Below are 24277 nucleotides of genomic sequence, written 5' to 3' on the forward strand. Positions count from 1 at the left end.
ACTTCTGATAATGCTGGGAAGCCTGAAAATACTATTCAAAATAAATATTCCATTTGGTTCTGGGAATGTTTTGATCTATTTCAATCCAATTTGATTTTAAGAAAATTAAGTTTTGGGATTTCAAAAGTTTACCATAATGACCATTGATATTTTAAATTGCCTTCGGTTCGATTGGTTCATTTAGTTAGAAATGCACATGAGGAAGGGCCATGGTTTTTAAATATAAAATCAGGTGGAGTCCCTGTGGGGAGGGTGGCCCTCAAAATACTTAGATAACTAGGAACCCATTTCCCAGGTGTTAAGTACAACACAAACAGCTCAAATCAAGCAGCTTGCAAATCAAATAACCTGTGAGGCTAATGTCAGCCAGTTCTAAGGAAACAGGTTGGGCCCAGAGGGACCAGGCCAAAGGCTTCTCAGCCAGTTTCTATAGAACAGCTTCCAAAGGAGTGGTCCGAAGGCTGAAAAAAATGACACATTTTCATGAAGTAGTTCCTGTTCCAGGAGGAATGGGACAAAGGTGTATCAATCAGCTTCAGTTGAAACAGTCTGATTTTGAGATCCAAATGAGCACTTGTATACAGAACAAGGTCTTAACCAGAAATAACAAAGTCTTAAAATAGATCCCAAATAAAACCTGGAGAGCTTCGAGTGCAGAGGGTATGAGCTTGGATCTAGGTGAAAAATACATCTTCAAACTCCAGGTCAGTGAGAAAAGCAGTACACTCAGAGGGCTCAATTTTTGGTACTGCACCTGCTTGCTCCTCCTGCTGTCTTCAGGAGTCTTCTCTGCTCCTGGTACAGGACACCAAAACATTGACTTAAAACAATTAGACTACCAGATAGTTCTCCAGCAAAGATGGGTTTATTTGAGATCATAAGAGAATTACAATCTAGGGTCTGCCAACAAGGCAAGCTGCATGCAAGTCTCCACAGCAAGGGAAGAGCTCTTTTAGAGAAGGGAAAAGGAAGTTGCGAGAGCTACAGTAAACAGAGTGCATGGCCTTTCATGGTTTTTGTGGCTAAGCCCTTGCGAGAAAGGGAGTTTTTCTTTTTTCTTTTGGGCTCTGCTACTGTCACAAGGCTTGAGAGCTCACTCTTCCATTCTCTTAACTCTACTTAATTGAGGTTTCTGCTTATTACTATTTTTTTTTACACTACACATTCTCAAATTTACAGACAGTTTATCTGGAGAACCCATGCCCCTTACCACTGTATTAAGCTTCCTCCCTAATTATCATTTTTCTTCCTTAGGGGGAAAAAAAAAAAAAAGCCCTGCAGGGTAAATGACATATCATATGTTAAATACATAATTGTGACTGATCAGTTCTAAAAATTTGAAATGGAAAGAATTATGCAGTCTTTCAGAGGGACCCAAATATCTGTTTGTACATGATCAACAGGTCTCAATAATTCCTTCAGTAACTTAGTAAATGTAAGTGTAACTTGAAAAACATTAGAAAAGTAGATTTCTGTTTACTTCTTGATGACCAACAAAAATACAATGTCGTAGATGAATGAATAAAGAAAAATGTGGCACATATATACAATGGAATATTACTCAGCCATAAAAAGAAACGAAATTGAGTTATTTGCAGTGAGGTGGGTGGACCTAGAGACTGTCATACAGAGTGAAGTAAGTCAGAAAGAGAAAAACAAATAACGTATGCTAACACATGTATATGGAATCTAAGAAAAAAAAAAAGGTTCTGAAGAACCTAGTGGCAGGACAGGAATAAAGACTCAGACGTAGAGAATGGACTTGAGGCAATGGGGAAGGGGAAGGGTAAGCTGGGACTAAGTGAGAGAGTGGCGTGGACTTATATATACTATCAAATGTAAAATAGATAACTAGTGGGAAACAGCTGCATAGCACAGGGAGGTCAGCTTGGTGTCTAGTTACCACCTAGAGGAGTGGGATAGGCAGGGTGGGAGGGAGTTGCAAGAAGGAGGAGGTATGGGGATATACGTATATGTATAGCTGATTCACTTTGTTATACAGCAGAAACTAACACACCATTGTAAAGCAATTATACTCCAATAAAGATGTTAAAAAAAAAGTGGCTTAGAAAAAAAATACAATATCGTTACCATCACACATGACTTGGATATTTTCAAGCAGGAGATGAATAATCATATGCTGCCCATATACACAATGGAAGGACTCCTTAATTCAGAAGGGAACTGGACTAAATAACCTCTGGATTCATATCTAATCAATTTATGTTGGCCTAGAGAAATAAGAATTTTCAGTGTCTAGCTCTACTTCATTGAGGAATGAATGAATATGTAATACTAATATAAATACATCATAACCTTCAAGTAGTAATCTTAACTTTCAATTTTTATTAAGAATTATAGTTTAAACAAGTGTTGAAACAGAAGAGACTTTATATATATATATTTAGTTTATCAGAACATTCCTATAAACAGAACAGTTAATTGTCAGTGTATTCTGATTGGTAGATTATAGAATTTTACTTTTTTTGAGATTATCTTTCACAACTTTACATAGACATGAAGTAATATAAGGTCTAAGTGAATCACTTTGAAATGATATAGATCATCAAAATCTAAAAGAGAAAACTTAAAAAACATTTAAAATTTAATTAACAAAGAGAAAGAATTAATAATACCTTAAGCACAGTGTTTTATAATTTATAAGGTGTCTTCACATGAAGTATTACATTTAATGCTAAAACAACCTTTCAATGTATATATCATTTTAAGCTTATTGAATACATAAAATGAAAAAAAAAATCAGTCTTTGCACATTCTAATATCAAAGCAGAAGTCTTTTTCCATTCTTCTGACAGACTTCTATTAGTTTCAAAGCCCAACTTAAATGAGATTTCCCTTATGATCTCTTCTCTAATTTTCACAAAGATAATTTTACCCATCACTCTGTGCATACTTCTATTAGAGCATTTATGTCACCACTGACTTTATTTCACATCATCATTTTTACCGGATATTGAACATCTAAAATTCAGGGACTACATACTATTCTCCTTTATCTCCTCATTTCAATCAAAATTCCTTGTATAGATCAGATGCTTAATAAGTTTTCTAAACAATTAAAATATTGAGTTAATTAATTATGTAATATCATATGCTGGGTAGGTAGTAAATGAAAGTGAACACAGATTTTTTGCAATAAATTTCTGCTTTCTGATGATCCACAGCCATTTCATTAACTGAGTAAAAAATATAAAATAAAAAAAGAAGCTATCACAGATATTTATTTTTTAAGGTTTTGAAAATCAAGATAACAATTTTGTTAAATTTACATATGGCTTTTTTCCCTTGGTTGTTAATTTATTTAACAATCAAATCAACACTCAAAATATACTAAGGCTTTTTTACCTTCCAGTAAGAGTCACATCTTCACAAACACAAGCACACACTTTATTTAAGTCAACACTGCTGATATAGCTAATTGACTTTACATAGTGCAAGAGTCAATATAACGTTTGATTTTTCTGAAGTTAGTAGTGTGTTTCTTATGATCATCTTTACTTCACTTTTATATGATCACTTAGAATTTTAAACACAGTCATATAGGGGCTTCCCTGGTGACACAGTGGCTGAGAGTCCACCTGCTGATGCAGGGGACACGGGTTCGTGCCCCGGTCCGGGAAGATCCCACATGCCACGGAGTGGCTGGGCCCGTAAGCCATGGCCACTGGGCCTCTGCGTCCGGAGCCTGTGCTCCGCAATGGGAGAGGCCACAACATTGAGAGGCCTGCGTACCGCAAAAAATAAATAAATAAATAAAACAGTCATATAGGCCAGAGTTTTCAAACAACTTATTTGTTGGTAGTGTACAATTTTAATTATTTAATTTCTTCTAACAAAGTTAGCCTTGTGAAGCATTTACAATGATTAACAATCAACAAATTCACTTCTGCTACTATTTGTATTAATGATTTTTATTGACTATAATGATAAAAATGCAATTGATAAAACTGTATTACAGCTATCTATCACCCATCTGATTTGGCCTCATCATGGTTATTTATCAAAACTGCCAAATACCTGAAGAAACTTCAAAAAGATGGCAATAGAAATTCAACATTCATTGCACAAGGATTTTGCAGCTGTCTCTATTATAAACAGTTAACACTGCGAACACCTATTGTGAAATGATAGTTGTAGAAGGCAGAATTTACTGTTAAATATTTAAATTTGAAAAATGTGTGTGTTTTGAGCCAAACAAAGAGAAAATTTAGATTGAATTTATGAAAGGCAGAGTCCTAAAACTGTTCTTTGTTATGGTTATAATCGAATTATTACTATTATTAACAATTGTTATCAAGGCAATTACTGAGGACTTACATAAGCTCAAATAAATTTTACACCTCTTATGGTGAATGATTGATTAACGTTTGTCAGATAAAATAAAAATAATTTCCATAAATGGAATGATGTTGAAAATTTCACCCAAAGTTCTATAATTCCCTATTTTAGTTGAAAGCTTAGAAATCACTTAATACCACATTTTATTCCTATTTGGATAACCTGATATGCAACGAATAATAAATGAATTAATGATTGTTGAAATAATACATATTGTGACAGTTTTAAAGTGGTAAATATCTGCATGTTATCTTCTTTCTCCTTTACAAGCAACATTGTTTATATTTTCCTATTGGGATTTCAAGCCTTTTTCTATATCTTAGAATCATATTTAAGAATTTTATCTTTATTGGGAGTCCTACACTTGCTTCTTCAGTTTTATTTCCCTTTGTATGATTTGAGAGAAAGATCTCCCAGAAGTTGTATCACAGTGGAAAATGTACAATAAAAGTGAGGTGGGCTTCCCTGGTGGCGCAGTGGTTGAGAGTCCACCTGCTGATGCAGGGGACACGGGTTGGTGCCCCGGTCTGAGAAGATCCCACATGCCACAGAGTGGCTGGGCTCGTGAGCCATGGCCACTGAGCCTGCGCATCTGGAGCCTGTGCTCCGCAACGGGAGAGGCTACAACACTGGGAGGCCCATGTATCACAAAGAAAAAAAAAAAAAAGAATGAGGCAAAATGCTAACAACTGTTGAATCTGGGTAAAGCGTCAATGGAGTTTCTTGTAATATTCTTACATATTCTAGCCACTATTCTTTACTTTTGAAATTATAACAAAATAAAATATTACAAAAAAGCAGAAATATCCATTCAACTCCTACATGGATTATAGGAAGAAATAAAACGACAAATAATTCTTCATGTCATTATCATTCTTCAAATCAATTATAATATTATTGAAGTCATGTTTCAAAGTAAGTTTAGTAATAACTGCTTTTGTACCACTAAACTTTTTTTTTTAAAGGTGAGGATTTGACTTAAGAACCTTGAAGCAAAACAATATAAAAAATATATATAAAAGTATGCTGAAGTGAAGAACTACTAAGAATAAAAGTAAATGTAATAAAAAGAAAACAAAATATAGAAAGATGAATAAATATTCAAACAATTTAAGAAAATTGATAAACATATGGTAATCAGTATAAGGATAAAAGAGGGAAACTAAAATACATATTAAGAATAAGAAAGGAGTTAAAACAACAGGTAGAGAAGATACTGAATAATATGTGGAGTATTATATATTATTATTATTTTTCAAGAAAATTTGGCAGAAATTTAAATATCCAGATTAAAAAATCATTTTTATAAAATATAAATGACCAACTCATATGGAAAATGGTAGATAAATTTTTAATAAATTGGGATTTTTATGTTTGATATAGTCAGATTTTAAATATTGGAAACACAGCATATAATAATTTACCTGTGGAAGAAACTAGGGAAAGGACAAGGGATTAAAGGGCTTTCTCCTAGAAAGGCTTTCAAACTGTATCTGGAAAAATATGCCTTCTGTAGGGACATCTCCCGACATTCACTTGGCTAGAACTATGTCACATGACCACTCTAAGAAGTAAGGGAATCTGGGGATGTGAGTACATTTTGCAGGGCATGTTATAGTCCTGAAAAAGAAAACAATAACAAATAATAATAATAAAGGATCTGTTAATATAGAAAAAAGGAAATATAGTTGATGTAGGCAAATAGTCATATATGCCAATTTGATTGGTCAAACTCAAATATTCTTCCCTCACCCCACACTGAGTTATTTCCCATAATATACTCTGTTTTACATAACATATGTTACTACCTGAAATTTCCTTACTTTTTTATTTGCTTATGTTTGTGAATCATCTCTTCCCTTCCCCATTGGAAAGTGAGCTTCACGGGAACAGGAATTCTCTGAAGCCTGTTCACTTCTGTGGTGTTCACACCCAGATCAATATCTGTCATAAAATTGGTACTAAATAATTCTTTTAAAATAAATGATTAGGTAAGCAAATGAACAAATGCATACATGATTGAAGGAAGAGCTGTCTAATAATTACTATAGTGGATGAGATTGTATTCTTGAATGTTACTTACTAACAAATATCCAATTGTTTCTGTACACAGAAAACTATAAGACACTGATGAAAGAAATTAAAGATGATACAAATAGATGGAGAGATATACCATGTTCTTGGATTGGAAGAATCAACATTGTGAAAATGACTATCCTACCCAAAGCAATCTACAGATTCAATGCAATGCCTATCAAACTACCAATGGCATTTTTCTCAAAACTAGAACAAAAACTGCAAAATTTGTATGGAAACATGAAAGATCCAGAATAGTCAAAGTAATTTTGAGAAAGAAAAATGGAGCTGGAGGAATCAGGCTCCCCGACTTCAGATTATACTACAAAGTGACAGTAATCAAGACAGTATGGTACTGGCACAAAAATAGAAATATAGATAAATGGGACAGGATAGAAAGCCCAGAGATAAACCCACAAACATATGGTCACCTTATCCTTGATAAAGGAGGCAAGAATATACAATGGATAAAAAACAGCCTTTTCAATAAGTGGTGCTGGGAAAATTGGACAGCTACATGTAAAAGAATGAAATTAGAACACTCTCTAACCCCCTACACACACACACACACAAAAAATCTCAAAATGGATTAAAGACCTAAATGTAAGGACAGACATTATAAAACTCTTAGAGGAACACATAGGCAGAACACTCTATGACATAAATCACAGCAAGATCCTTTTTGACCCACCTCCTAGAGAAATGGAATAAAAACAAAAATAAACAAATGGGATCTAATGAAACTTAAAAGCTTTTGCACAGCAGAGGAAACCATAAACAAGGTGAAAAGACAACCCTCAGAATGGGAGAAAATATTTGCAAATGAAGCAACTGACAAAGGATTAATCTCCAAAATATACAAGCAGCTCAATATCAAAAAAAAAACCTCAATCCAAAAATGGGCAGAAGGCCTAAATAGACATTTCTCCAAAGAAATACAGATTGCCAACAAACACACAAAAGGATACTCATCACTAATCATTAGAAAAATACCAATCAAAACTGCAATGAGGTATTACCTCACACCAGTCAGAATGGCCATCATCAAAAATCTACAAACAATAGATGCTAGAAATAGTGTGGGGAAAAGGGAATCCTCTTGCACTGTTGGTGGGAGTGTAAATTAATACATCCACTATGGAAAACAGTATGGAGGTTCCTTAAAAAACTAAAAATTGAACTACCATATGAGCCAGCAATCCCACTACTGGGCATATACCCTTAGAAAACCATAATTCAAAGAGTCATGTACCAAAATGCTCATTGCAGCTCTATTTACAATAACCCTGAGATGGAAACAACCTAAGTGTCCATCGACAGATGAATGGGTAAAGAAGATGTGGCACTTATATACAATGGAATATTACTCAGCCATAAAAAGAAACAAAATTGAGCTATTTGTAGTGAGGTGGATGGACCTATAGTCTGTCATACAGAGTGAAGTAAATCATAAATAAATAAATAAATAAATAAATATATATATATATATGACTATATATCATATGCTAACACGTATATATGGAATCTAAAAATGAAAAAAAAATGGTTCTGATGAAACTAGGGGAAAGACAGGAATAAAGATGCAGATGTAGAGAATGGACTTGAGGACATGGAGAGGGGGAAGGGTAAAATGGAAAGGGTAAACTGGGACAAAGTGAGAGAGTGGCATGGACATATACACACTGCCAAATGTAAAATAGATAGCTAATGGGAAGCAGCTGCATTGCAGTGGAAGATCAGCTCAGTGCTTTGTGACCATATAGAGGGGTGGGATATGGAGGGTGGGAGAGAGACACAAGAGGGAGGGGATATGGGGATATATGTATGCATATAGCTGATTCACTTTGTTATACAGCAGAAACTAACACAACATTGTAAAGCAATTATACTCCAATAAAGATTTAAAAAAAAAACAGGAAAAAAAGAAGAAGAGAAAAAAAAAGAATCATTGACATTACATTGGGCCAGGACAACCCCCCCACCCCATTTTAAGGTCAGTTGATTTGCGATGTTAATTCCCTTTTTACTGCATAATCTCATGTATTCTCAGCTTCCAGGGATTAGGAGAAGAACATTTTTGGGAAGACTACTATTATGCCTACCACAAAATGTAGACAGAGAAACTGTAGAAGAAAAGGGAAAAGTATCCTGCTTTTTTGACAAGTGGCTCACATTTTTATTTTGCACAGGACACCACAAATTATCTACCCAATGTCAGAAAGGATCTAAATAGATCTATACTCATTCCCTCCTTTGTGGTCCTCACCTAGTTCACAGAAACACTCATGCATCCCTTGCCCCCATAAATCCTGGCAGCATCCTCTTTCCTGCTCCATGGATACCTTGTCTTTCTCAGACATGAGTCACACATTAGACTTCATCTCACTCAACTCAGGACCTCTGCATTCTCCCATGGAAATCTCTACAGGGAAAATTAGCCCATAATTCAGTTATCCACTTTGTTACCTTTTATATGTTTTTGAAGTATTCATTTCCTGTGGTTGCTGTAACAAATTATCAAACACTAGGTGGACTAAAACAACAGAAATTTGTTCTCTCAAGGTTCTGGAGTCCAGAAGTCTGAATCCATATCATTGGGCTGAAATCAGGGCGTCAGCTGGGCTATGTTCCATACGGAGTCTCTAGGGGCAAATCCATTCTTTGAGTCTTCCCGCTTCTGGTGGCTGATGGCATTTTTCACTTATAACCACATCACTCCAATTTTCAAGGTCAGCATCTTTAAATCTCTCCCTGCTCCATTTTCACATGGCCTTTTCCTCTGTTAAATCTACCTTTGCCTCTTTCTTATAAGGATACATGTGATGGCGATAAGGAGCCACGTAGATAATCTAAGATAATTTCCCCATCTCAAGGTCTATGACTTAATCTCCTCTATAAAGACTTTATCACATTAGATAGCATTCATAGATTGCAAATATTAAAACATGAATTTGTGGGGAGGGAAAATTTCCAATCTATCACAGTTGATTGGACTGAAGGGTTCAAGAATAGTGATCCAGGTTTCTCTAAATTGCTTCTGCAGTTTGTACCTAAGGGGAAGTCTGTTTCTTCCTCACTCTGGCAGCTGTTATCTGTCTAACAGAACCTAATTTAACACAGAGGCTGCAAGAATTCCATTTAAACATCTTGCAAAAAATTAAATTCAACAAATAAGAGAGGTAGACATTTTTAAACTAATCAATCATTATCACTCAGATATAAATGTGAAATGTTCTGAAAATAACCTGGATAATTATTTGAGGACATAGTCTCAAAAAGATAATTTTACTAATGAATAAGTTCATTAACCAGAAAAATCAATATCAAGCTCAAGGTAGAAAAAGTGTATATGAATATTTAATGTGTTCAAAATTCAAATGACATAGCTTTATGACTTTGGGAAGTTTCTTGTCTTATCTAAACTCAGTTGTTTTCATCTGGAAATTAGATATGTTAAATATTTTCACAATGATAGTGTGATGGTGCTAAATGAGGTAACATGTAGAAGCACTTTGGGAAATTCTAAATATTGCATAAATGTGAGCGATTTGAATTGTCATCCAATGGGCTACATATAAGGATATTTCTAGGGATTTCATTCTGCCATTTACTGGTGGTTTATGACTTCAAGGTATTTACAGGTCTAGTTGTAGAGAGATTGACATAGAGAACTAACCATAATATCATTGGAGAATAGAGAAGGGACATTTCTTAGTTACCTGGGACTGCTACAACACAGTTCCATATATTGGGTGGCTTAAATAAAAGACGCTTATTTCTCATAGTTCTGGAAGCTGGGAAGTCAAAGATCCAGGTCCCAGTAGCTTAGATGTCTGGTGAGATCTCTCTCCTTGGCTTGTAGATGACTGCCTTCTTGCTATACACTCACATGATAGAGACAGAGAGGGTTTTGATTTCTTCCTCATCTTCTATGGGAACTAATCCTATCATGGGAACTCCATTCTCATGACCTCATGTAAACCTAGTTATCTCTTAAGGGTCTCACCTCCAGAAACGATCACATTGGGGATTAAACATGTGAATTTGTGGGAGAGGGGTGGGGCACAAATATTTATCCCATAGCAGGAACTATCCACATATGTGCCAATACTTAGAGAAAATCTGATCACAATTGAATGATTAATTCTATCATTTTTTATTTTTTTGCCAGCATTCTTTTTTTTTTTTCTTTGTGGACACCCGGAACAGCAGGCTGGGGAAGTCAGAGTGGAAGATAAGGATATTGGTGGCCCAGAAGCACTGGCAAACAGACAACATTAAGATTTGCCAAGTGCACCAGCCCCGACCCCACTGAGAAGGGGCGCACGGTTCCTGAGACACTTCTTTGCAAACATTCTTATAAGAATTTGCTTCAAAACATGGAGAAATCAGGAAACATTTTCTTGCCTCTGTTCATATTTTAGAGATTTAATATTGAATTTAAGGTTCCGTCCTTTGATTGGCCTCAATCTATCTAAATTCAATCCATATCTATATACCTAAGGTTGTGTGTATGTGTGTGGCAATTTTCCCCAATTTATCAAAAATTGTGTGGCCCTCTTTTTCTAATACACAACAGAGTACAGAATCACTGTGGTGTTTCTAGGGGTTAAGCAATACATTGGGGCCTGGGTAGTAATTCAGTTGGTTAATTTGACAGTTTGAGATAATCGCACTGTACATGTCACTAATTCTATCACTATATTGTTATTGTCAGTACCTTGGCATCTTGACATTTCTTTTCCAAGCTATGTCACTTTTAGTTTTATTTTTCTGATTCCTTAAAAGGTAATGAAATTGTATTAGTTATGTATGAAAAATATAACCTTTAATTTTTGAATCTATGTAGGAAAACATAATTTATATTCTTCAGCTTAGAAGTGAGCCTAGTAATGATTTAATATATGGCACTTAGATCAAAAATAAAAGGTATTCACTGTACTATTATTTTTTTAAACAGTTTTTTAATACACAATTGTTAGGTATATCATTTTCTTTAATATTTAAAATTATGTGGGTTTTACCTCTACACTTTTGTGTGGGTTTTACCTCTACACTTTTGTGAGAAGCAATTGTGTATTGGTTCTTTTGAGACTCTGTAGGAAGTTATTTCAAGTTAATTCACTAGGAAAGTACTGAACCAGCAAATCAGCATTACTAGAAATGGCTCCCCATCATCTGTACTGTAACAGGATGCTAATAAGTGTTGGCTTCCTTCCCTGGTAGTGAACCCAACTCCATTTTATCAACCTGCCTGGAGTTCTTCCTTCTGTTTTCTATTTGTATCTACCATATTCTATCCTGTATTTTATTTCATCATACTTACTAGCTATGGCTTCCATAACGATTTCTATCAGGAAGGCAGTAGAGCTTGAGAACATAAGTTTTGGCAGTTTAAACATTGGTTCAAATTTTAGCTCCATCACTTATTGTTTTGCAACCTTGTTCAGCTGAACTGAATTTCAATTCCTTCATCTGTAAAATGGGAATAACAAGAATTTACTCATAGGAGTGTATAGGAATTAAAAGAGAAAGATGCAAAGCATGTGACCCACCAGCTGCCACATGGCAAAAACCTTATGCAATACCTGTTGTCTCCATTGTTGCTCTTATTATGACTACCATAAAATTAATGGTTATGAATTATATAGAAATACAGAAACTACATTTAGTTGTGCAAATGTTCCATTTGAAACTGGAAGCTAATATACTGAAAAAAATCTCTCCAACTCTGACAATTAAAAAGATAAAAATAGGGTTTCTCTGGTGGCGCAGTGGTTGAGAGTCCGTCCACCGATGCTGCCAATGCAGGGAACACGGGCTCGTGTCCCGGTCCGGGAAGATCCCACAGTCCGCAGAGCGGCTGGGCCCGTGAGCCATGGCCACTGAGCCTGCATGTCCAGAGCCTGTGCTCTGCAACGGGAGAGGCCACAACAGTGAGAGGCCCGCATACCTAAAAAAATAAATAAATAAAAAGATAAAAATAAACAGAAAAATAAAAAGTTATATCTGTAAATTAAATTATTTTCAAAAGCAGAAGCTATGTATATTATAGCAATGGAATTAATTAATAGGAAATATGAACAAGCTTCTGAGTTAAGAACATCTTTAAAATATTTTGCTTAAGGAAAATGATACTTTGTAAAAGTGCAAAGTCTATTCGATATAGTCTATAGTCCAGACTGTCCCATGCTGTGACTATATCATAATGAGTGGGCAAACAAAGGTAGTAGAATAATTATAAGTTTTCAGGATGTAAGTTTCTTTTCATCCCTGGAATATCTTTTGTATAAAAAATTAATTGTAATGTTGCTCAACTGAGTATGTCTGTCCTTCCATTTAGGACACTCACAAATCACAATGTACTAGACCTGACCCCCTGGGTAAAATGAATTTGACCAAAATATTTCAATCTCAAGAATATGGGCTATATTGAAAATCACTTTATCACTTTAAGAATTTGGACTGCACTACCTTTGAAACAAGTATTGCATCTTGCTCATGGGAAAGGTATCATCATGGTAAATACTTAATTAGATAAAGATATTATTGGATTTTTTCATCAGTGTAAGAATAAAAGTATTCAGTTTGAGTTCTCAAGGCTTTGATTACAGTCTATGATTGTAAATCCAGTCTTGTTCATCAGAAATATCAGTTATTAAAATATACATTTTAGTTAAATGGGTATTTGAGTTTTTAAGAGAGAATCTATCTCAAACTCAAATAAGGACATTTAATAATTTTACAGAAAAGGCAATAAAAACAAATTCCTCCCAACAAAGGCTTATTCATGTATATAAATACTGTTTAAAAAATGTTTTCATGGAATATGCTTTAGAAACTTCAACATTTTAGTTGACCTATAATCCTTTAAGAATATTACAAAGTGGCTATAAACCTATAAACCAAGGAGAAGTTTTAAATTAATTTAATCTATAGAGTGAATATTAAGACATTTTAGGTCTTAATCCATCAGATAGTATTTTCATTATGGTCAATAATTCAGAATTTATTGCGGTAGTACAATTACTCAGAGGAGAAGGTAATCCAAAAATTAGTTTTATTTTTGTTTTGTATCCCCATATTTATATTGAACATGCTTGAATTTTTTTAGGGTTTATAGTAGCTCAAATTAAATAGGCAATTTTTTAAGGCTTAAGTTAGAACACTAGAAAACTATTTAGATTCTATTCTTCTTGCTCCCTGCCTCAACTGAGTAATTAAAAACATCACTTTGCAAATGGATGCAGAGTACATGCCAGAGTTAATCTGAAAATTCACTCTCTACATAAATTAGGAGTGGTGCATCCTAATTTCTCTGCAAACGTGTATCATATGTGATAACAGTGGTGGGAGTGAGGGAAGAATAAAGATTTTATAAACATATCAAAATTGTAGTTTGCTAGATGATTTCTGTGTGATTGAAATCTTCTATAAGCAAGGGAATATGTAGAAAAGTACAATTCCTGTTATTTTGGAAGCCAACATTAGTAGTTTATAGTGAAAAGATTTCTAATGCTTCTGAGTTTTATATTGTCATCAAAATTCTTATCATATAGAAAATGCTGTAGATAATGTCCAGAAGATTAACAAAGATATTAAAGACTTCCCTAAAATTAACTGATTTGAAAGGGATTAATATCCACAGAGGAGAAAGTGCATTATCTCTTATTTAACTTCTGTTTATTGGGACTAAAATTATTGGTATGTTGCCACACGGTTCCTTAAAATCAATCGTACCTACTATCAATTATTTGCCAAGTTTCACTGCCTAAACATATGAAAAATATGGTTACACAGTGTTGGAAATGCCAAAACAAATTTGAGTTACAGCCCTAAGGGCCCAGAAAACCAATTTTGAATATTGTCTTACATTAAATTATGTTCTGCTCACTACGATTTAAATTTTTAATTTCTCTCCCTAATAACCTAAACCTACTAGCTTGCCAAATATTCTTTGGTTTTGCTTATAGACAATTTATCTTAGATTTTTGTTAATTTGAATCATACTCCTGTTTAAATATAATGCCTAAAGTGAGCAAAAGACCACACTCATTTTATTTTTACATTTTAATATTTTATGGCATGATTTTTTAAATTTTATATTCGAATTGTGTTGATTTATAATGTTGTATTAGTTTCAGGTGTACAGGAAAGTGTTTCAGTTATACATATACATATATCCATTCTTTTTCAGATTATTTTCCCATATAGGTTATTACAGGTGGCCACAGCTGGAGCCTAGGTCCTCTATGTGGAAACTGTGGTGTGGGTCTTTACAAGATGGTCAGTGAATTCCTGATAGGGAGGCTTAGTGAACACAGTCTCTTTCCAGAGGATGGGATGAGATAGTTGTAGGTCTTAGAGATGGCATGGAAGGTGGATTTGGTGAAGTTATCCATGGTGATACTGCAGCCCCTGGCTGAGATGTAGCAGTCATTGATACTAGCCATCAACTGCAACTTCTTAGGCACAGGGGCTGAGACTATGCCAGTTCCTCTGGGGGTGGGGAAGAGGTATACCAGCACAGAGCCACAGCAGTGTGTTACTTTGCAAGGGTCGGTGCAGGGCTTGCCAATCTCGTCCCCCCACTATCTTGTTGCACAGAAAGTATGGCGACCTTGGCTGGAATAATGGCCCCATAAATTGCAATGGCTCCCTCTTTGGAGCACTTAACACGCAGAATAACATGTTATTGTAATTCCCAATGGTGATAAATGCCTTGAACCTGGTCTGCTGGCCAGTGTAGATCTGCTTTTGCACAGGTATACTCTTCAGAATCTCCTCCTTCAGGAACAATTTCAGGAAAAAGTCAGTGATCTCAGACTCCTTGATGGGCAGGGAGAGGTGATAGATATCCTCCAGGGACTAAATAAAAGATACCTGTGTAGATTTCATGGAAGGAGTAAATTTTTAAGCAGGAAAGAAAATTAATTCTATTTTTCCATTTATAAAAAGTAGGATTTCTGAGCCATATGTGTAGATACTTCTATTTGTTGAAATGCCTTACAAGAGTAGCCCAGTGTTAGGGCTTCCGTGGTGGCACAGTGGTTGAGAGTCCGCCTGCCGATGCAAAGGGCATAGTTCGTGCCCCGGTCCGGGAAGATCCCACATGCTGCGGAGCGGCTGAGCCTGTGAGCCATGGCCACTGAGCCTGCGCGTCTGGAGCCTGTGCTCCACAACGGGAGATGCCACAACAGTGAGAGGCCTGCGTACCGCAAAAAGAAAAAATGAGTAGCCCAGTGTTAAAACATTGGGAATGTCAAACAGGTAATTAGAATCTTGTCACAGTAGCTGAACGTTCATACTGTTCTGAGCACAGGGACAGAGAAAGCTTCAAATTTTATATTAATATGTTAGATCATAGAGTCTGTACAATCTCCGTACGATCTCCAACATTTATTTATTTAAATTTAACCCTTATTTATTTAAATTTAACCCTTTTGACAAGCATATACACGTGCACACATCCATACATCACTTCAATAAAAACATACTGGAAAATGAGAAAAGGGGAACTGAATAAGAAAATAAATTACTTATTTCAATAAATACAAGAAGGAATATTTAGAAGTGAAGAATCAAGTGTATGGGTCATTGGATAAGTAGGGGTTCAGATGAGATTCATGCTTGAGTTTGAATGAGTGGGAAATAGTGATATATCTATTAGAATTATTGGACCAAGGACATGAAAAAGTATCTTCAGACTAGTTATGATAAAGATATATTACTTCTTAGGCTCTCACCAGTCATTCCAAAGATCATATGTAATGAGAGGTACAACCATTGGCCTATGTTCATTCTGAATAAAATGATGGTATTTCTATTCAGCCAGTGAAGCGCTAGAGGGCCATTTTTGGATTAGGCAGAATATTGAGAGGAAGAAAAAGGAATATACTTCATTTTATTAAAGTAACAAAATGTGATGAAGGCTGAGAAATCTTGAACCAACATGTCCTCTTGCACCAGATGTTCCTGAATACAGAATTCTTTGCAGTAGAGTATTTCAGTAAATATAGAAGTAAAATACCTACTTTTCTCATACAAGATTCTTGTTCCAGAAAAGAGATCTGAACTAGAAAGATATTGATCATTTGGTCATCAGCAAATAATACATTTTTCTATAAATTATTACCAGCTCAAACCTAGCCATAATTAATTACGATTGTATCTGGAGGACGTCAGAATTTGACTAGACTGTGTCATTGCATATAGCTTTGTATGTAACCATGTTACACTGTCACAACTAAGAAACCAACAGTGATACATTATTATAAACTAAACTTTTCAATGTGCTTAGATTTCATCAGTTTTTCCATTATTTTCCCTTTTCTGTTCCAGAATTCTATTGAGGACATCACATTGCATTTATTCATCATGTCTCCTTAGCTTCCTCTGGTCTATAATGATTTCATAGGTTTTCTTCTTTTGATGACCTTGGTGGTTTTGAGTTCTGTTCAGGTATGTTGTCCTTCACTGGATTTGTCTGATGTTTTTCTCATTATTAGACAGGAGTTAGGGGGTTTGGGGAAAGAATAGAGATGGAGCGTCCTTTTCATTACTTTGATCAGTAGATATGTGTCAGCAACACAACACTATCAGTGCTGTCAAACTAGATCACTTGGTTAAGGTAGTGTTTGTCAGGTTTTTCCATGATAAAGTTATTATTTCCTTCTTCCTTTTGATTTTCTCTTTTGTGGCACCAAGCTATTAATTTCCCCCCACATTCAGGGTGGAAGATTAAATTCTGCCTAAGGGAGTTGGATCATTTTTCTTTCTCTGTTTCTCTCTGTCCCTCTGTCGCTTTTTAGATTAGATATAGATAGATAGATACTGATATAGATAAAATTAATATATATATATATATATATATATATATATATATATTCATTTCCTGGGGTTGCCCTAACAAAGTACGACAGACTGGGTGACCTAAACAACAGAAATGTATTTTCTCACAGTTCTGGAGGCTGGAATTCCGAGGTCAAGGTGCTGGTGCTGGCAGGGTTGGTTTCCCCTGAAGCTGTCTCTCGCCTTGGCCTGCAGATAGCCACCTTCTTGCTGCCTCTTTACGTGGTTGTTCCTCTGTGTCCCTGTGCCCCTGATATCTCTCTCTGTGTATCTTAATCTCTCTTTTTTTTTAAATAAAGTCAGATTGAATTAAGAGCCACCCTAAAGGTCTCATTTTAATTTAATGAAATGTATTTGAATATCCCACCCCAAAATATGTATCCTTGGCATATGAATTATGTGGAGATAAAACCATTTGAGCACCGGCAGACACAGCAAAAGTTATTTACCTCTCCCCAACTTCTTAAAAATAAATTATAAATGTCTCCTTTTATAAAATAAATTTACATTTATAAGGAAAATTTCTATTTGTAAAGATATCTCTGTACCAGGAAAACAGGCTAGTCCAGGGACACCTCATGTCATCTAAGAGACTCTAATCTAAATTTCAAGGCAACCTTTATTTACCATAGATTTCCTTCCCTCACCCTCTCATAATTTGTCTTCTCAACCCAGAAGCCCAAAATTCCATTTCCCCTTGTTTACACTAAAATATTATATAAGCTGGCTGCCTCCTTGAGTTATGTTTTACTTTGCATACTCCCATGAGAGTCTGTATAGATAACATTGTTTTTCTTTTGTTAATCTTTTATCAGTTTGATTTGCTAGCCACAGACATTGGTTTTAACAGGAGAGAGGAAGAGATTTTTTTTTCTTCCCCTACATTAATCACCACTTTAAGGCCTTATTTCTAAATACAGTCACATTCTGAGATGCTGAAAGCTAGGATTTCAACATATGAATTATGGAGAGACACAATTCAGACCATAACACTATCCCTCTATCATGTAAAATTCTTCTGTAAGGAAAATATTTCCCTTCTCTATTTATTCAATCATTTTTTTACACCATTATGGATTCAATAAGTAACTTACACCTTAAGTTATAATCCAGTACTACATTATTTATTTGTTGCTCAAATTTTTTTAGCTTGGAAACTCTTTCAGACTGTCTCCAGTAACTCTTTGAATGTCTTCATCCTTTAACAAATTTTTTGAGCACTTCCTTATTTTGAGGTACTACATGAGGCTCCAAACTCATCTTGTATTTCCCTTGCTCCAACCCTAGAATTAGCCATTTCTCCTAGGAGTCCTAGTTTCTTTCAGAGGAGAATATCACTTCTTATCATTCAGATCACACCTTCTTCTCCAGGAGGCCTTCCAAGAGTAACTGAAGTTCCCTGCTTCTGGATCCCCAGCATTTCCATTATAGTCCCTGCTGCTATTTTTCTTAATAATCAAAAGTAATTTAAAACCACCTTTTGGTGGTTGTATATTTATTAGTTTATTGTCTGTGTTCCTCTAAGGAATAAACTGCATGAAAACAGAAACATTGTTTTGATCTCCAATCAAGCTGCAGTGCTCACAAGAGGACCTGTCTCATAATTAACACTCAAAGAATATTTTCATGAGAAGGAATTAATAATTCATTTAGAAGTTACCTCAGGTTCAATCTAGTTGCATTTATTCTATCATTCTTTCAAATTATTCCATAGATCAAGATAGGCTAGGTCAAGCTGCAATAACTAGCATTAGGATTTTAATGACTTAACAAAAGCTTTTTTGTTTGTTTGTTTGATGTAGGCTGTTTCAGTCATATGACTCCTTCATATCAACTTGTGCTCCACAATTATCAAGTATGGAGAAAAATAAGGTATATCAGTGATACTCATATTTCATTGACAAAGCAAATCACATAATTCCAAAGGAGCATGAAAGGCTAAGCTGTCTGGAGAAAAGGAAACATGATTATTAACATCTAATACTAATGAACATAAATTTGACAGTTTGTTTAATATTTGTGATTTCTTGGGGAAAGAAATGGCCTTAATTTTTTTTTTCTTTTTTTAATTTCTCCAATTGACCTTACATATAATAATCATTCAACTATCTCCCTTTTTTCTTTTTTTAACTTAATTTTAATTCTTATAATCTTCTCCCAGGTTTTGAAGCTGGTGTTTGCAACTAAAGGTAGAATTATGAATGCCTTCAAATAATGTCCTTAAAGACATATAAGATATATGAATGGAGTTGCTTAATCCACAACAAAAATCATGGTTCTCAATAATATAATAAAAGTTAAGATAGTGAAGGAAACTTCTCATGGCTCAGTGAACAATAATATGATGGAATGATAAGAGAATTACATGGTCAGTTTCCTGGTCATTAACATGTTTTTAGTGTTAGGATGTCAAAAGATATTATGTCAAGGAAAGGAAGGCTTTGTGATTAAAAAAAGGTAGGAAAATTCAAGTTTAAACAAAGTAAACTAAAAATTAACGCATTTATTAACTGTTGGACTTCTTAGAATTCCCATTATGCTAAATGTGTCCTATGAATTTTCTGAAAAATATTTAATATATGGTATCTGCTAAAGTATTTGAAGGCAGGTATAGTTTTGGTCAAAAAAAAAAAAAAAAAAAAAAAAAAAAGGTTAGGCATTTTAAGGACAACTCCGGCTACTAGCTTCTTTAAAAGGTTTAAGGCAATAAAAGAGATCTGTTTGCTGAGCTGAAAGTAAAACCCTCTTATACCTTCACAAATGTGGAGACTTTCCCATTCTACGAAGATGGCCCCGGAATATGGAAATACTCACTGGTACCAGCAAGAGTTTGAAAAAAAAAAAAAAAAAAAAAAACAAAGGTTTGTAGTACAGGAAGTATATTTGGAAAGTCATCACAAAAAACAGGATTGAGGGACAGGGAATAAGAGAAAAACATTACAAGTATTGATCTTAGCTGACCTTGGCCTGCAGCAGCTTGAGGCAGGTTTTCAGTTCCCAGCCAGAGACTGAAGTCAGGCCATGGCAGTGAGAGTGCTAAATCCTAGCTACTAGACCACCAGGAACCAGTGGCCATTGACGAGGCCCTGGCCCGTCAGCTGTGTAGAAATGAAATTCCACATAGAGATGGGAAATAAGTGAAACAAGTAAAGTGTTTATTAGAAGGAGAAAGGGTACCTGTGAATAGACACATGGGTGGACTCAGAGAGAGAGTTGTGCCCTCATAGTACTTTGAATCATTTATATGGGCCATTTCTTCAGGGTTTCCTTTGGCCAATCATCTTGCTTTGCCTGGTTCTGAGTCTGTATTTGGTTTGTCTCAGGGTCCTCTCATGTATGCATGTACATCTCTTAGCCAAGATGGATTCCAACAAACAGGCCTATGGGTAGTTGACGTCACTTACTATGGGGTGGCACCCCCTCCCTTTTGGAGCTCCAAGGAGCCTTTCTGTGCATGTGTAGTCGGAAAGCTCTCCTTGACCTCGAGAATGAGAAATGTGTGGTCTCTTATCTGGGCAGGGTTTAGTTCCTCCTCCTCTTAATCTTGGAGTTTCTGTCCACAGGGGACAAACTCCAGCTGTTCAGCCTGGGACCCATCTATCTCCTACCTTAGCATGAGTTACTGAATTGGTCACTGCAAAGGTTGACTAGCATTAGATCTTACCTGTGACCTCTTGAAGAGCATTATGGAATGCCTCTTAGAACTGGCTACCTGCAGCATTGAAGGGGGAAGATTTATCCACCCAACATCTATTCCTAAGAGGTCAATGATGGCTCCATGAGGGTTAATTACTTTCATGTCTGGGTTCACATGTTTGAATGTTAGGTTGGTTTCTAACAAGGATGTCAATGTCAATTTCTTAGGTTAGAAAAGTATCTTGGGATGGAGGAGATTGGTTCAAGATGGCAGAGTAGAAGGACGTGAGCTCACTCCCTCTTGCAAGAGCACTAGAATCACAACTAATTGCTGAGCAATCATCAACAGGGAAACACTGGAACTCACCAGAAAAGACACTCCATATCCAAAGACAAATGAAAAGCTTCAATGAGATGGTAGGAGGAGTGCAATCACAATAAAATCAAATCCCATGACCACTGGGTGGATGACTCACAAACTGGAGAACACTTACACCATAGAAGCCCACTGATTAGAGTGAAGGTTCTGAACCAAAAGTCAGGCTTCCCAACCTGGGGGTCCAGCAACAGGAGGAGCAATTCCTAGAGAATCAGACTTTGAAAGCTAGCAGTATTTGATTGCAGGACTTTGACAGGACTGGAGGAAATAGAGATTCCACTCTTAGAGGGCACACACAAAGTAGTGTGCACATCAGGACCCAGGAGAGGGAAACAGTGACCCCATAGGAGCCTGAACCAGACCTACCTGCTAGTGTTGGAGGTTCTCCTGCAGAGGCGGGGGGTGGTTGTGGCTCACTGCAGGGACAAGCACACTAGTAGCAGAAGTTCTGGGAAGTACTCCTTGGCGTGAGCTCTCCCAGTGTCTACCATTAGCCCCCTCAAAGAATTGGGTAAGCTCCAGTGCAGGGTCATCTCAGACCAAACAACCAAGAAGGATGGAACACAGCCCCACCCATCAGCAAATGAGCAGATTAAAGTTTTACTGAGCTCTGCCAACCAGAGCATCACCCAGCTTTACCCACCACCAGTCCCTCCCATAAGAAAGCTTGCACAAGCCTCTTAGATAGCCTCATCCACCAGAGGGCATAAGCAAGGAAAACTACAATCCTGCAGCCTGTGGAGCAAAAAACAAATTCACAGAAAGACAAAATGAAAAGGCAGAGGACTATTTACCAGATGAAGGAAGAAGATAAAACCCCAGAAAAACAACTAAATGAAGTGGAGATAAGCAACCTTCCAGAAAAAGAATTCAGAATAATTATGATGAGGATGATCAAGGACCTCAGGCAAAGAATGAAGGCAAAGATGAAGAAGATGCAGGAAATGTTTAACAAAGATCTAGAAGAATTATAGAACAAACACCTACAAGAATTAAAGAACAAACAAACAGAGATGAACAATACAATAACTGACATGAAAAATACACTAGAAGGAATCAATAGCAGAATAACTGAAGCAGAAGAATGGATAGTGACCTGGAAGACAGAATGGTGGAATTCACCTCCACAGTACAGAATAAAGCAAAAATAATGAAAAGAAATGAAGACAGCCTAAGAGATCACTGGGACAATATTAAACACACCAACATTTGCATTATAGGGGTCCCAGAAGGAGAAGAGAGAGAGAAAGGACCTGAGAAAATATTTGTAGAGATTATAGTTGAAAACTTCCCAAACATGGGAAAGGAAATAGCTGCCCAAATCCAGGAAGTGCAGAGAGTCCCAAGCAGGATAAACCCAAGAAGAAACATGCTGAGACACAAAGTAATCAAATTAAAGAAAATTAAAAACACAGAAAAAATATTGAAAGCAACAAGGAAAAAATGACAAATAATATATAAGTGAATTTCCATAAGGTTAACAGCTGATTTCTCAGCAGAAACTCTACAAGCTAGAAGGAAGTGGCACAATATATTTAAAGTGATGAAAGGGAAGAACCTACAACCAAGATTACTCTACCTGGCAAGAATCTCATTCAGATTCGATAGGGACATCAAAAGTGTTACAGACAAGCAAAATCGAAGAGAATTCAGCACCACCAAACCAGCTTTACAACAAATGCTAAAGGAACTTCTCCAAGTTGGAAACAGAAGAGAAAAAAAGAACCTACAAAAACAAACCACAAATAATTAAGAATATGGTAACAGGAACATACATATCAATAATGAGCTTAAATGTGAATGGATTAAATGGTCCCACCAAAGGACACAGGTTTGCTGAATGGATACAAAAAAAAAACAAACAAACAAACAAAAAAAACAGATATGCTGTCTACAAGAGACCCATTTCAGACCTAGGGACACATACAGACTTAAAGTGAGGGAATGGAAAAAGATATTCCATAAAAATGGAAATCAAAAGAAAGCTGGAGTAGCAATACTCATATCAGATAAAATAGACTTTAAAATAAAGAATGTTACAAGAGACAAGAAGGACACTACATAATGACCAAGGGATCAATCCAAGAAGAAGATATAGCAAATATATATATATATATATATATATATATGTATGTATGTATATATATACACACACAACATAGGACCTTCAATACATTATGCACATATTAACAGTTATAAAGGAGGAAATTGACAGTACCACAATTATAGTGAGGGACTTTAACACCTCACTTACACCAATGGACAGATCATCCAGACTGAAAATTAATAAGGAAACACAAGCTATAAATGACACAATAGACCAGACAGATTTAATTGATATTTATAGGGCATTCCATCCAAAAACAGCAGATTACATTTTTTTCTCAAGAGCACATGGAGCATTCTCCAGGATAGATCACATCTTGGGTCACAAATCAAGCCTCGGTAAATTTAAGAAAATTGAAATCATATCAAGCATCTTTTCTGACCACAACACTATGAGTTTAGAAACAAATTACAGGGAAAATTGTAAAAAGCAAAAAAACATGGAAGCTAAACAATACCATACTAAATGACCAAGAGATCACTGAAGAAATCAAAGACAAAATCAAAAAATACCTGGAGACAAAAGGCAATGAAAACACGACAATCCAAAACCTATGGGATGCAACAAAAGCATTTCTAAGACAGAAGTTTATAGCAATACAATCCTACCTCAAGAAATAAGAAAAAGCTCAAAGAAGCAATGTAACCTTACACCTAAAGGAACTAGAGAAAGAGAACAAACAAAACCCAAAGTTAGTAGAAGGAAAGAAATCATAAAGATCAGAACAGAAATAAATGAAATAGAAACAAATAAAAGAGTAGCAAAGATCAATAAAACTAAAAGCTGGTTCTTTGAGAAGATAAACAAGATTGATAAACCTTTAGCCAAACTCAAAAAAAAAAAAAAAAAAAAGGGGGGGAAATCAAAAA

General features: G+C 35.6%; 1 pseudogene; it reads right to left on the bottom strand.

Moving 5' to 3' along the window:
* Positions 1 to 11881: 11881 nt before the first annotated feature.
* On the bottom strand, positions 11882 to 21085 carry LOC112390931 (40S ribosomal protein S2 pseudogene; annotated as a pseudogene).
* Between the last annotated feature and the right edge of the window lie 3192 nt (positions 21086 to 24277).

Source organism: Neophocaena asiaeorientalis, unplaced genomic scaffold (genome assembly GCF_003031525.2).
Source record: "Neophocaena asiaeorientalis asiaeorientalis breed wild unplaced genomic scaffold, Neophocaena_asiaeorientalis_V1.1 scaffold55, whole genome shotgun sequence".
NCBI classification, from domain to species: domain Eukaryota; kingdom Metazoa; phylum Chordata; class Mammalia; order Artiodactyla; family Phocoenidae; genus Neophocaena; species Neophocaena asiaeorientalis.